Genomic DNA, 14,380 nt, shown 5'->3' with positions numbered 1-14,380 from the left:
TGCCCTCTCACTGTGTAACTATATCCATCTTGAATTTGAAAGCCGATATAATATGAACTAATGCCAACATATATTCACCTCTCAGCATTTAATTCTGCACTTAATGTTACCCTATCACTGTGTTTACTACATCAACTCTCTGATCAAATAATCTGTGAGGTTTTTGTATGTTAGGTTAATCTGCGGTTATCAAAGCAGCTGGAAAATCTTATTCTGATTTACTTAAAACGATGAAGTCTGCAGTAAGTAGCGAAGATGCAAAAGAGGTCATCCCCTTACGTAAGGGCAGGAATGAAGAACTCCATGTGAGAATTCAGTGAGCGCAGAAAGCTGCACAGTTTACAAGTAACCTATGAGATAATGCGGCAGATCTGCATGTTGACCTGCGTACAAGAGCGGGAAGGCTCAATAGTTCACATCAGGGATGTAGAATATGACACCACTGAGACAGAAATTTTTGCTGCAATTACTGCAAGAGTAGGTACTGATGAGGACATCAAGATATCGTCAATTAGATAAGGGTACGCCGAGACCCAAAATTTTACAGTTATCACCCCGTATAGGGCTGCCTGTAAGCTGGTGGAACAAAGGTTGAGGATTGGCTGGGTAAATTGTCGGGCATATATTAGGGAATCGGAGGAAAAGTGCTTCAGATGCTGGAATACTGGACATCGTAAACACGAGTGCAAGGGCCCTGGCAGAATGGATCTCTTCTTCAATTATGTTGGCAGAGACCACAAGATTGCTGAATGCCAGGAGCATAGTAGCTGCCTGGATTGTGGGAGCCAAGAACACCGCACCGGAGGCTGGGGGTGCTCAAAACACTTAAATGCTTAGGGTGATAATGGTTAATGCAAACAGAAGCACCATGTCTCATGATTTGGTTAGTGAACTGGTTATAGAGCAAAGGGCTGATTTACTGATAATCACGGAACCGAACAAGTACCTTGTTGCTAGATCAGGCTGGATGGTGGATACAAATGGTGACGTGGCAATTATGGATGTAAGTGGCAGGATAGCATGGAGATTGATGTCCAGATCTGGAGGCATGTTGGCGGTGGAGTCGGATTCAACACTAGTGATTGGTGCATATTGTCTCCAAACTGTGACATACATGAATTTACTAGAAGACTAGACATAATACAAGGGAACACTGGGACTGGCGAGTGTTACCACATGATGTGGCGAGTGACCATCATGCCATTATGATTACCATAAAAGGCTCAGACTATGTGACTAGAGAGAAAATGCCCTATAGTAGTTTTACAACGGAACAGATCGAGATCATAATCGATAGAACGGCCGAAAGGATTATCAACATAGAGAATATGACACCAGTTGCCCTGACTAACGTTATAAGACAAGAAATGGGCAGAGTAGCTCACAGAAGAGCTAATAGACACTCAGTGTATTGGTGGAATATGGAGATTGAAACACTGAGAGGGCTCCTACAATCGCGCAGAAGAAGTAAGCAGAGACTCAGAATGCGAGGCGGACAGGAGTACGAGGAGGCATAGAGATGCCGTCTTGTACTTTATAAGCCAGAGCGCTTAAACAAGGGTCTCTTAAAGAGACCAGACAGGCCTTAAACAAAGCTATTCGTATGTCTAAGAAAAAACAATGGCACAGACTCTGCGAGGAGTTAGACGGAGACCCCTGGGGACAGGCATACAAAATAATCACTAAGCGATTTGGAAGGCGTCTGCCCGTATTAAATAATGAGCAGGTAGAACAACAAATTAATGAGCTATTCCCCGATAAGAGTAGAAACTGCAGGAAATGTTATAGATTGCGAACCCAGACGTTTCACGTTCTCTGAACTGCACTTGGCTGTAGCACAACTGGGTAATAGGAAGAGCCCGGGTCCAGACGGAATTCCAGCGGCACTCCTTAAAGGGCTGATAAAGAGAATTCCTTATGAAATGCTTGATGTTGCCAGCCATGGATTAGAAAACAAGACATTTCCAGGAATCTGGAAGGAATCTAGGGTGGTGTTCTTCCCAAAAGGCACAAATGACAATGGAGAACCTTTATACAGACCATTGAGTCTTTTAAATACCATGGCGAAGGTAGTGGAGAAGATGCTCGCTGGCCGAGTCTTTAAGGAACTTGTGGAAGGAATAGGCATTAGTGGAAATCAGTTTGGATTCATGAAGGGTCATTCGACGATACAGGAAAAACGTATCAGTCCGTATTTAAGAAGGCAGGTAGGGGAATACCTCTTAAATAGAGAATGCTTGGTGGAGACGCAGAGTGAGTGCCTACGTTTCAATATTTATGGCGGTGTGCCACAGGGGTCTGTACTGGGACCCTTACTCTGGATAATGGTCTTTGATGGGATATTAAGACTAGACTATCAGGATGGGGGTACAAGTAATTGCCTATGCCGATGACCTGGCGATACTCATCAAGGGTAAAACAAATGTCGATGTACAAGAGAGTGCTAACAACATGTTACGGACGATAGATAATTGGTTGAAAGAGAGGGGACTCCAGCTGGCAATAGAAAAATGTAAATATATTATGTTCACAGGGAAGAGGATTTTAGACCGTCCGGCCATCCAAATTGGAAACCAACAAATAACAGAGGTCGAAAAGGAACTGCCGGTTCACCCAGCATATAATATATGTGCCAAAGGTGAACAGATGACTAAGAATTTGAATATAATAATGTCTTCGCAGAGAGCTCCAAGACCCTCTAAGCGAAGGGCGATAGCGTCCACAGTGACATCCATGATGTTATATGCAGTACCAGTGTGGTGGCACTCAGTCAGGGTTAAAAGAAATTTGAACAGACTGGTTAGTACTCATAGGAGGTTGTTGCTGGGGGTTGTTTCAGTTTACAGGACGGTCTCCTATGAGGCGTTGTGCGTGTTGTCTGGGGTGCCACCAATACTTAATGGCCCTAAATAGAGTCAAGAGGGCGCAAGGCCTCGAAGCAAATGAAGAAAAAGATAGACTTAGACATAGATGGCAGGAGGATGGACCAGCCAGACGCACGGTTTCCAAGGAGCTGATTCCAGATCTTGCACTATGGTTAGACAAGAAACATGGTGAGTTAAATTATCATATCACGCAGTTTTTTACAGGTCATGGCAATTTCAATGAGTACCTCCATCGTGTTGGAAGAAGGCCATGTCCAGAATGTATGTACTGTGAGAGAATTGACAATGCAGAACACACATTTTTCTGCTGCGAGAGGTGGGCAATTAAAAGGAGGAACTGTGGCATAATAGGTATGAGCGCAGCAGAGGTCCTAGAGCACATGTTGAGGAGCGAAATAAACTGGAAGAAGGTTACGGAATTTATAGTAGCAGTATTAACAGAGAAGGATATAGATGAAAGGCGACTAGGTTACTAGTGAAGAATAGGGTAGGGTGGACATCCTCAGTGGTGAGAGACGGTACACTGAGGTGTGTCGTTCTCAATGATCCACTGAGGACTCCAAGGGTTTAGATAGGTTCTGATGAAGAAGAAGAGTAAGAAAAGACCCGGTGCCACGTTACGGCTATTTGAGGTATGTCGTGGTTTCCAAATGGGCAAACAGAAAATCACTCAAAAGAGCTGACACCGGCGAGCCGACCTGCCATGCCGGACGTTCAGCTGGTAGGCGGAGAGGCTCGTTAGAGTTTACCAGACACTCCCCTGGGTGGCGCAATACCAACCAGTCGGACCGGCCCAGGGGAGTAGAGTGAATAAGAAAAAAAAAAAAAAGAAGTTAATCTGATAGAATACTAGATCCTGGATACCGGTGTTCTTTGGTGGTTGGGTTTCAATTACCCACACATCTCAGGAATGGTCGAACTGAGAATGTACAAGCATACACTTCATTTACACTCATACATATCATTCTCATTCATCCTCTGAAGAATTATCTAAACGGTAGTTACCGGAGGCTAAACAGGAAAAAGGAAAGTGTAATCTGCGATAAGGAAGTTTTAGATTTTCTTGTCATTGGTTAAATTTATAACGGCTTTCGCTGTCTAAAAGATAGTTATAGAAGTAATCTTTGAGGGCCTTGAAAGTTAAGCGTAATCTGATATACGGAAGAGTCAATGTTTCTTGACATTGGTTAAATTTTTATTGGTTTTCGTTCTCTTATAATATAGTTATGGAAGTAATCTGTGAGGGCGTTGAATCTTAGGTGTAATCTTAGATACGGAAAAATGAATGTTTCTTGACAATGGTTAATGTTGGTTGACAAGTGCTGTTTGCGTGTGGCTCGACACCCAACTTCTAAGACACTGGTTGAGACGTCAGAGCCCCCTTGAGTGGCCAGCTAGTAGTCCTAACGTAACACCCTGCGACTTTTTGTTTTTGCGGTGGGCGGAAGAGGAAGTTTATCGCACAAAACCAAAAATTCTTGATGAATTGGAGGAGCGAATTAACCAAGTTGTTGGAAACATCGTTGGATTATCTGCAGAAATCTTCTGCAAACATCCCCATTCGTTTATGGAAACTGATGGATAATGGTGATGCTTATGTGGAAATTTAGCAATGCTTAGCAATTCTACCATTGCAAGGAACAAAATGTGTTTTTTTTCGAGAAAATTAGTTAAGTAATAAAAGGTTACAAACAATTTTCATTAAGAAGTTAATTTCTGCCCACTCTGTACGTGTCGTTCATGTAAGTGTTGAAAGTGTTGGACATGTTTGGAGCAGAGCCTAAACTACAAATGAAGAAAACTTTTTCAGCCCCCCCCAACACCACACTCCATAGTCCCTGTTTAAAAAGACCTCAGCCACCATTTCAAAATGGAAATTTTATGAAAATGTTACAAATATGTTGATCTATTTTCTAGCAAGCAGCCATTCCATAAAATTTTATAAAAACCAGAAAACATATTTGGGAGTTAACTGTGTCAGAATGATACAAAAGATGAGATACCAAAAGGTTTAATTAATACTAAACCACAATTTTCTGCTTCAAATTTATACTTTAAATTTTAAAAATAACATTAATCATTCACACATTTTACGCTTGTTAGAATAATATAAAAAATAATTAAAATTAAAAAATATATAAAAGAATTATTTTTTTAATTTATACTGTTATTATTTATAATGTTTGGTAATGAAAGTTATTGCAAAACATTAGGCAGATGTGTTTAATAGAAACCAAACCAAAATTTATTGTAATACTTTTTTATTAACTTCCTTTGTATTGTTAATTAATCTTATTGTAATTTTAATTAATTGCTGCCATTTCCTGGTGAGGATTTTTTTTTTAAGAGTTAAAGAAGATTTTAATTTATGATGTGGTCAAAAAGTGTATATTTGAATTTGTAAATAATTGTGTGTTTGTATATTCATCTATGCACCTGGTCATATGTAAACTAAATTTTTTTTTAAAACCTCTGGGATCACTGTTAGGTGTTGTTTCAGAGAATGATATGAATGATTTGTAGCGCATATGAAAATGCCATGCTTGACCGGAATTCGAACCCGTGACCTCTGAATAAAAGGCCGACGTGCCACCACTCGCTGGCAACTAACTAACTTTAAACTACTTGGTTATAATGTCCTGTAATGGAAAAAACAGGATACAACTTCAAAACATAAATATAATTTCATGATATGGAAATTTTTTAAAAGGCACAATGAGCAATTAATTATTTACAAATTAATTTTAAATTTTTACACATAAATAGAAATAAAAACAACTTGGGTATAAAATTATTTAGAAACAGGAAATAGTTTAGTATGTATTATTTGTCAGTACATGTAATTTTCCTGTTACAAATAATATAAGGTTATTTAAATATATTTTTCCTAAATTTTTTTTATGTAATTATTTTCTAGGATTGCATTAAGGAAAAGTGTAAATTATGATATATGTAGTTCCTAAACGCTGTGATTTCCTCTGCACATGATATGTTATATGTTATATGCGTTCTACTTGGCAAAACATTAACTGAAGTATCATCAAGAATATTAAATTAACTAATGAAATCATTATTTTATTTCTGACTTTATTATTCTGAATATGTCAATAACTTTCATCGAATGTCAACTTTTTTGTACAAGTTGTGGCATGTAAAATACCTAATATACTAAATTACTTAATTTATGAATATTTATTTATCAGAACATTTCAGTACAATTATTTTATTTAGAACAACAAACTTTTGAAAAAACAAACTAAGTCAAATTTGATTCAGTGATAACAATTTATATGTTTTCAGACATCATTCCAATCATCCTCAGTAAACAAGCTTCTAGATTTTTTTTTATTTATGATCCACAAACATATTCAAAACCACACCTATTAGATTAAAACCATAAACATTTCAACACTGTAATATAGGTAGTACTCTAAAGTAGATAAAATAAAAAACAAAGATAAAAAATACATCACATTAATATACAAACAAAGAAAATAACAGAGAAAATAGCTTACAAACTTAAAAATTCTGGGTACAGTGTTGCTTTCAAAATAATAAACAAATCATTAACTCATAGGACACTGATACTACACAAACATAACGTCCCTTGAACATGTAAATTGAACTCAGATCGCACAGTGTTCTACATTAGTCAAACAGGATGCAGCTTCAAAGACACAATGAACATTTGAAAGCTCTCTGTAGCACCAACATTAGCTAACCACCTCATAGACATAAATCACCAAACCATTACTATTGACAACAACCTTGATGTCCCATAAATTAATATCACGACATATACATAAAAATACATCGGCAGCTGTTGCCAGGTAAAAACAGTAGCACCATACTCTGAACACAAGAATAACAGAAATATTTTTTTTTATAAAATTTGGTTGGTAAAGTTCGGTCAGAAGATTATAATTGATTATAATTCAGTTGACAGAATTTTTAATATTCTTTATAAAATAATTTTCATTACAAACCAAATGAACAGTAACACAGAAAAAGCTAAGTTTTTACATTAATTTCTACTTTTCCTTAATAATAGTGACTGTATTGCATGAAGACTGAGTAAAAATATTTAAATTGATTTTTTTTTTGGTGTAAGTGGAAAAAACTTCTAAGTGGATAAAATGCATTGTTTAATAGGAATGAATATAAATAACTAATACTCTCTTTCTGGGATATATTAATGTCAGAAAGAGGGTACTTTATATTGCCGGTCTATTATCTCAGACATTTTGCAACCGTTATTAAGTATGAAATAACTGATGAATAAGAAGCATTAATCAGAGTAGTAATGTTCAGTATACAGCCTCTTCCTGTGGAAAACAAGGTAACGATACTTCATATGGAAGATATGAAGATATGACTCTATTTCTTTAGAGTGAGAGGTGAATATCAGTTCTTGTAAGTATAATAGTATAATTGGTCCAATTAAGGAAGAAACACAGAAACAATTTGTTATTTAATTTCCTAAGTAAGCTCTTGGAATAGTGCACTTACTACATTTGGAAATTGTTTTGCTGTTTAGAAGCGCGAGTTGAATATAATATAGAATACCTACAAGCATGACAGTTATGGTACTTGATAAACTGTCTGGAAAATATCTATGAAACAATACATTTTATTCTACGTTCAAGATTTAAAATTTTTAAACATTTATCTTAATTTCTTGTAATTTAATTTTTCAAATAATTACCTAAATTTCAAAATTATTATAACTAAGAATGAAAATGATTTTTTTAAACATATTTTACCTGGTTAACAATTTACTTATAAAATGAGTGCTGGCATCTCTAATAACTTATAAAAATATTTTTCCGGAAATAAAATTGCGGTTAAAAGTTTAAATTCTTATTTGTAGAGCTGTCTAAAATTAAGCATATCTCAACATAAAATTGGCCATAGTACAGTGTTTCTCAGTCTGGAGTGCATCCCCCTACTGCTGGGGGAGGGGGGGCATGATAACACTAAATGGGGACGTGATCATATCACAAAGAAAATATTTTTAAAATGTTTATTAACATTTTAGGAAAGTAAAACAAAATACATTCTGATATAATAAATAATAAAATACACATTTACACTGATATAATATAATTATAAATAGGATTGTATCAGTACTGCATATGTATTTAATGATTAATAATTAACTATAATTTAATAATTAACTTATCAATACTAAATTAAAAACAAGTTTAATAATAGTTAGTGACTTCCTTGGGCCTAACTTCAGAGCAAAGTTTATCAAAGGAAGGTTTAATATTAGAAATAGATACACTGGATTCATTTTCTATATTTAGCCGAGATCTATATTTTGTCTTCAAAGCAGCCACCAAACAAAATCCGGTTTTGCACAGGTAGAAAGTTGAAAATGGTAATAGTATACAAACAAAAGCTCTTGTTTTCACTGGAGAAAACTCCCACCCTTGCCCAAAATTCAAAGAGTGATTTATTACTAGCTGTCTTTCGATTTCACTACTTGCTATGAAGTCTATGGAGATTTCTTCTTCGACAGTTGAGAGCCATTCAGGGTATTTTGAAATTGATCTCTAACCCGCTTGTAACTTGCTACCAAGTTGTCATCAGCAAGAAAATACTTTTTAAAATTCTTTGCCAGCATGGTTAAATGATTTTCAAGGGGGTTACAAAAACAACTTTCACATGTTCTTCAGCCTTGTATATTTTGACACATTTATCCACATTTGCAAACATTTCTAGGATTCTTTGTTACGCGGTCAAATTTGCTTGATTTCACAACTGTTAGAGTTTTTACAGACTGAGTCAGTCTGTAAAAACTACATATAATTTACTTCTCATACATACGAATATCATCCTCAGTTCTTTGGGTGGGGGGTTGCTTATTGTTCACTAGTTGAACAAATCGTAGCGTACACATTTTCTTAAAAATGCCGACATTGGCAATGTAACTTTTTCACTTAAAAACCTTTTATTTAGGTTATTTATAAGAAATTTTAATTTAAATTTACTACCTGAGAAAATATTTGTACAAAATTAAAAAAATAAACATCGAAATCAATACATGTGTTGAATATGACTCGAAATGAGAATCTCCTGTTTTTCTACACGATTGAACAAAAATGAGTGTAATGCATTTAGGGTGTATGTATGTATGTTCCTCTGCATAAACTCAACGGCTGAACCGATTTAGATTATGACCCTGTGTTGGAATTCTTACGTTACCGGAAGTGTAATAGGTTATATATTTATTTATGTGAATGTTTAAATAAACTTAAAAAGTTATATTGTATACAAAATGTCACCCACATGATATTAAAGAGTAATGTTTTTTTTTTTCAGAAGTCGTGTTTTTTAATGTTTATCTCTAGTTCTGCTAAAGATATAATACATTTTTTAGTTTTTAAAATTAATTCTAGTATGCATTGTAATTTTTAAAAGTAAAAAATATTTTTATTTGTATAAGGAAAAATTTAGGTTTGAATTATTACAAAAAAAATAGCTTTCTTTTTCTGTTTAGCCTCCAGAATCACCGTAAGATAGTAAGTTAAACCGTAAGATAGTACTTCAGAGGATGATAATGACTGTAAATAAAGTATAATCTTGTAGTCTCAGGTTGACCGTTCCTGAGATGAGTGGTTAATTGAAATCCAACCACCAAAGAACCTGATCTCCACGATCTAATATTCAAATCTGTATAAAAATAACTGCCTTTACTAGGATTTGAACCATGGAACTCTCGACTTTGGGGAAAAACCCAAAGATAGTGCAGAACAATTATTGAAATAAATTTGGGAGAAAAAAAGGCTTGGAAAAAGAAAACTATAAAAGACATGTTTATATAAAGTAAAATATTATTTTTATTCATTAAACTATGTTAAACATACTCAATTTTTTTATAAATACTGTATTATCGATTATTTAAAATATTTGATTTGAAATACTCTATTTTTAAGAATTGTCTATTAACATTGTTTATTATTATTATTACTTTTAACTTCCTTATTAAATATTTACCATTTTCGCAGCATCTACTGATATTTTTTTTACAATCAGAATGGCCATTTAATTTTAGATTTTGAAAAAAATGTTTGTAAACAATTTGAGTTTTCCTTATTTTCAGATTTATTTTTAATATTAACTGTTTATGTTTTATAAATTCACAATTTTCTTAGTAACATTGGCTAAATAAATTTATGCAAAAGGCGGTCCGTTATAATGTCTGCACAGTATAAGTTTATTTACAGCTTATACAATCTCTAATGACAGTTATATATCACATTTCGCGTTTTTTTTAAACGCCTATCATTAATTAATTAATAAAAATATAAAATTTTGTATGACTGTACGATTTGTTAACATATGTGTATATTAAAAAATAAACCACAAGTATCATCTTTACATTGATTCTATTTCCTGTTATTCCAGGACCCAAATTCAAATCCAATTTTTTATTAGTTATTTGTTTATCTACTCTAGGTTACAGAATAAACTGCAGAATAACTGTGCAGTTATTCTGAAAATGATTCAAAAATACTCTGCAGTGATGCCAAGGCATCTGTGCACAGTCCGGCGTGTATTTGTAGTAGTAAATGAGTAAATTGTGTAAATGTGTAGTCTTGAACAGAGTCAGGCCAACCACTCCGAGATATGTGGCTAATTGAAACCCAACCACCAAAGAACATCGGTATCCGCAGTCAAATGCATATAAAAACAACTGCCTTTGCAAGAACTCAAACCTTAATACTCTCGACTTCAAAAATCAGCTGATATTGTGATGACTCGTTAATAGTGTAGATGTTGAAAATTAAATGCATGTGTTATCAGTATTAGCTGTTGCTTAACTGAGGGATTTCTTTATAAATAATTAGCCTGAATATAAGGTCAAGGAAGGAAAAATAGAGAGAAAAAAAATTACAGATATTTGGATACTATAGTGACAGAAGATGGAAGAGTGCAATAGAAATAAAATGAATACAGTAATGGCAAAGGAAGCCTTCAGAAGAGGAAATTGCTAAGTTGTGAAAGTCTGAACTTAATTAAGGAAGAGGTTAGCTAAACTCTAGGTATGGAATGTTTTGTTGAATAAGTGCCCCTGGATTGAATCTTTTGAGATGTGGATAGAAATAAATAGAAGTGGAATCTTGACATATAAATGGAAGGGCCAGTAAGAAAGAGAAATGAAGTGAAGAAGATGAAGGATGAAGTTAATAAATGAGGTGAACAAATTATAAACTGCAAGAGGACAAAGGAGAAATCTTGTGAAGAAACATATGGAGACAACGGCAGTGTAAGGAAGCTGCTACCAGGCAAAACAGCAGATGATGAACCTGAATATGGACATGACGAATATTGTTTTTTTTACTGATATCTCTGCTTGATATTAAAACCACTTCAATAATAATATCTGAGAAATTTAAATGATGATTGTTGTTATATTTAAACTGGTATGTGGTTTCAAAATAAACTACCAGAACAATTTTTTAAAAAATCAGTTACAGTTTGTTAAAATATTATGTTAATTCAATTACCACTCATATATAGAGAAATTTTTTTCTAGTGGGAGAAGGTGATTTGTTTCTTAGAGTAGGGTACAGTTACGTTTAGAGTAGAAAGAAGAGGTAATTTAGATAATTTCTTCGTGGCTCTTTTCTATACGGCTTATCCCTGGTACTCCTATCCTGCTTATCTCTGATCATTATATATAAACACAGAAGTTAACCTCAAAAACATGATTCTCCACAACCAGTATTTTTAGTACAATTTTGACTAAAAAATTTGTAAAATCAAATTGGAAATTTTTTTAGATCTCATTGTCCAAAATAAATAACTCCCTGAAGACATACTTTTTTCAGAAAAATAGCACTTCATGTGATATTTAAAAATTAATTAATTTAGATGGATTTATAAATGAAATTCATTCAAGTGGAACTGGTAACAAAAATTTTATATCCACTGTTCACTTACACAGATATACACTATCTCTCAGTCTCTCTTTCTTTCTCTCTATAAATGAGTATTTGTTTGTATATATTTTAATTATGCTTCCAGTTAACAAGAAATACTTTCACTTACTCATCATAAATAAGTATTCTGTTGGTAGTTTGTTGCCATAACTGTAATTATGAAATAATTTGACCTTTGTACATACATTATTTTTTTGCTGGAACTCCCTTAATACTTCTGAGAAATTAGGAAGACCTTTGTTACATGTCATTTTGTCACATCACTGTCACATTTTTTTAAAAATTATTCTTTGTAATAATATTGTAGATTGTATATTTTAGATTTACTAACTGTATTTCATAATAACTACTATAAAGTTTAGAAATTATAAAAATGTTATTACCCAAGATTGAATAAAAAAATTTTGTACAACATAATTTTAACTTATGTATGATTCTCAAGATTAAAAAAACCCTAAATTTAATTCCAAATTTAAAGACTAATTATAAGGTATATACCTCTGAAACTCCTGACTTGTTCTAGATTTCATTCAAAGACTTAACTTTTTGTTTTCTTCTACCCTTTCCAGCAATGAGACAATTGATGTTTTTCTACATGAAATGTCAAACAAGGAAATTTACTGTGATACCAAACAAAGCCTGATGGAACCAGGTTTTAGATTCAAAAGTGATGTGGTTATTTTATTTTATGAATGTTTGTCATATAGTCATGGCTTTATGACATAAAATTACATATAATCAAAAAATTTTCAAAATTTTACAGGAAGGTTTCTTGTAACTAGATAAAATGATTTATATTAACTATTTTTCTTAAAAAATTTTATTTAAAATTAGTAATCATAAAATTGTATTCAGTTGTCAATAGAAACTGACTGCTAGTCCTCTCTTAAGAGTAATTTTTTGGTGAATACTCATTGTCCATATTACTTTTAAATATTAATTGTATATTCTGTTGTTAAAAAGATTGAGAAATACAAAGAATGTAAAAAAGGAAAAAATTAGGATGTACAAGAAGTACATCACTTCTTGTCTTTCAACAGACAGTGATATCTGGGCATTCCTAGAAACATTATTTATGATACGGTAATATTACTTTTCAAACTGACAAAACTTTCCACAAACAATTATAACACAAAACTCCATTTTATACATTATTTTAATTTTTACTTTATTAATTCAAAGGTAGAATTTTTAAGATTGCCTGATGATGACATACTAGACTGATGAGTTAGCATCTCTAATTAAGAGACATCAATTTAGGGTGGATATATGCTACTACTTTCCCATCTAGATAGCACTATAGCAGAGCTATAGTTCTAAAAGAGAAAGTATTGTAATCCGACCAATTTGGGTATATGTGATTTCCACTGGATCTTGATATTTTGGCACCTAAGGAATCCAAAGAAGCAAAAAACTGGATGGAAATTTTCCTGATGTTAATGTTCGTATGAACGTGAGTCTATCTAGTATTGGCTTCTAAGTTACCTTATATTTCCAGAACTATTGGACCAATTTTTAACAAAGATGATCAGAATACTTCTATATCTGGGGCATTATGCAATTAAATTTTTAATTTACAAGTGAAGTTTGTTCTATGTTAGTTGTGAAATTACATTAGTTTAGTTAGTGCCAACTGTAGCCACTACCACCACACAACTTATGCTTGGGGATATGGAATGGTAGCAAATGAAAAGACCGTGCATTACAGGATCCAAGCCCAGGATGTTCTAGATGAAAGGCTGAGATGCAACCTCCCACTACAAAATGAAGGATGATATTAATTGAATATCATAAACCAATATGATATAACCAATAATGAATATCATATAACCAATATTTATTGGTTGAATCAATTAAATTGAAGGAAAAACCATCAAAAGGGAATATTATGCAGCAATAATAGATTAACTGAACTGTGAAATCAAGCAAATATGACCGCATAACAAAGAATCCTAGAAATGTTTGCAAATGTGGATAAATGTGTCAAAACATACAAGGCTAAGTATTTTCTTGCTGATGACAACTTGGTAACTAATTATGTTATGCATCAAGTTTTATGTTAAACTTGGTGAGAATGCTACTGAAACGTTTTCAAAATTGAAAAGGATGTATGGAGATGACGCTTTGTCACCAGCCCATGTTTTTAGGTGGTTTAAAGCATTTTCAGATGCTCGGAAATCAGTTGCGGATGATCCACGCTCTGGAAGACTTATCGTTAAAAATTGACGACAATGTTGAGCAAATCGAGACTTGATGTGGTACGACCAGTTAATTACTGTCAGAATGATTGCAGTACAATTGAATTTGAACCACACCACAGTCCATCAAATTTTGACAGACGAATTGGATGTTATAAATGTTTGTGCAAAATTGGTCCCAAAAAACCTCACTACTGAACAGAGAAACAACAGGGTGGAAGTGTGTCGCGATCTTCTAGGGCGGATTGAAACTGATCTTGATTTTCTAAAAAACTGTTATTACTGGTGATGAATCTTGGATATTTGAGTAAGACCAGTAACAAAACGCCAGAGCAAGGAGTGGCAC

Source organism: Lycorma delicatula, chromosome 10 (assembly GCF_047948215.1).
Source record: "Lycorma delicatula isolate Av1 chromosome 10, ASM4794821v1, whole genome shotgun sequence".
In the NCBI taxonomy this organism is placed as follows: domain Eukaryota; kingdom Metazoa; phylum Arthropoda; class Insecta; order Hemiptera; family Fulgoridae; genus Lycorma; species Lycorma delicatula.
This window is presented reverse-complemented; position numbering follows the sequence as displayed.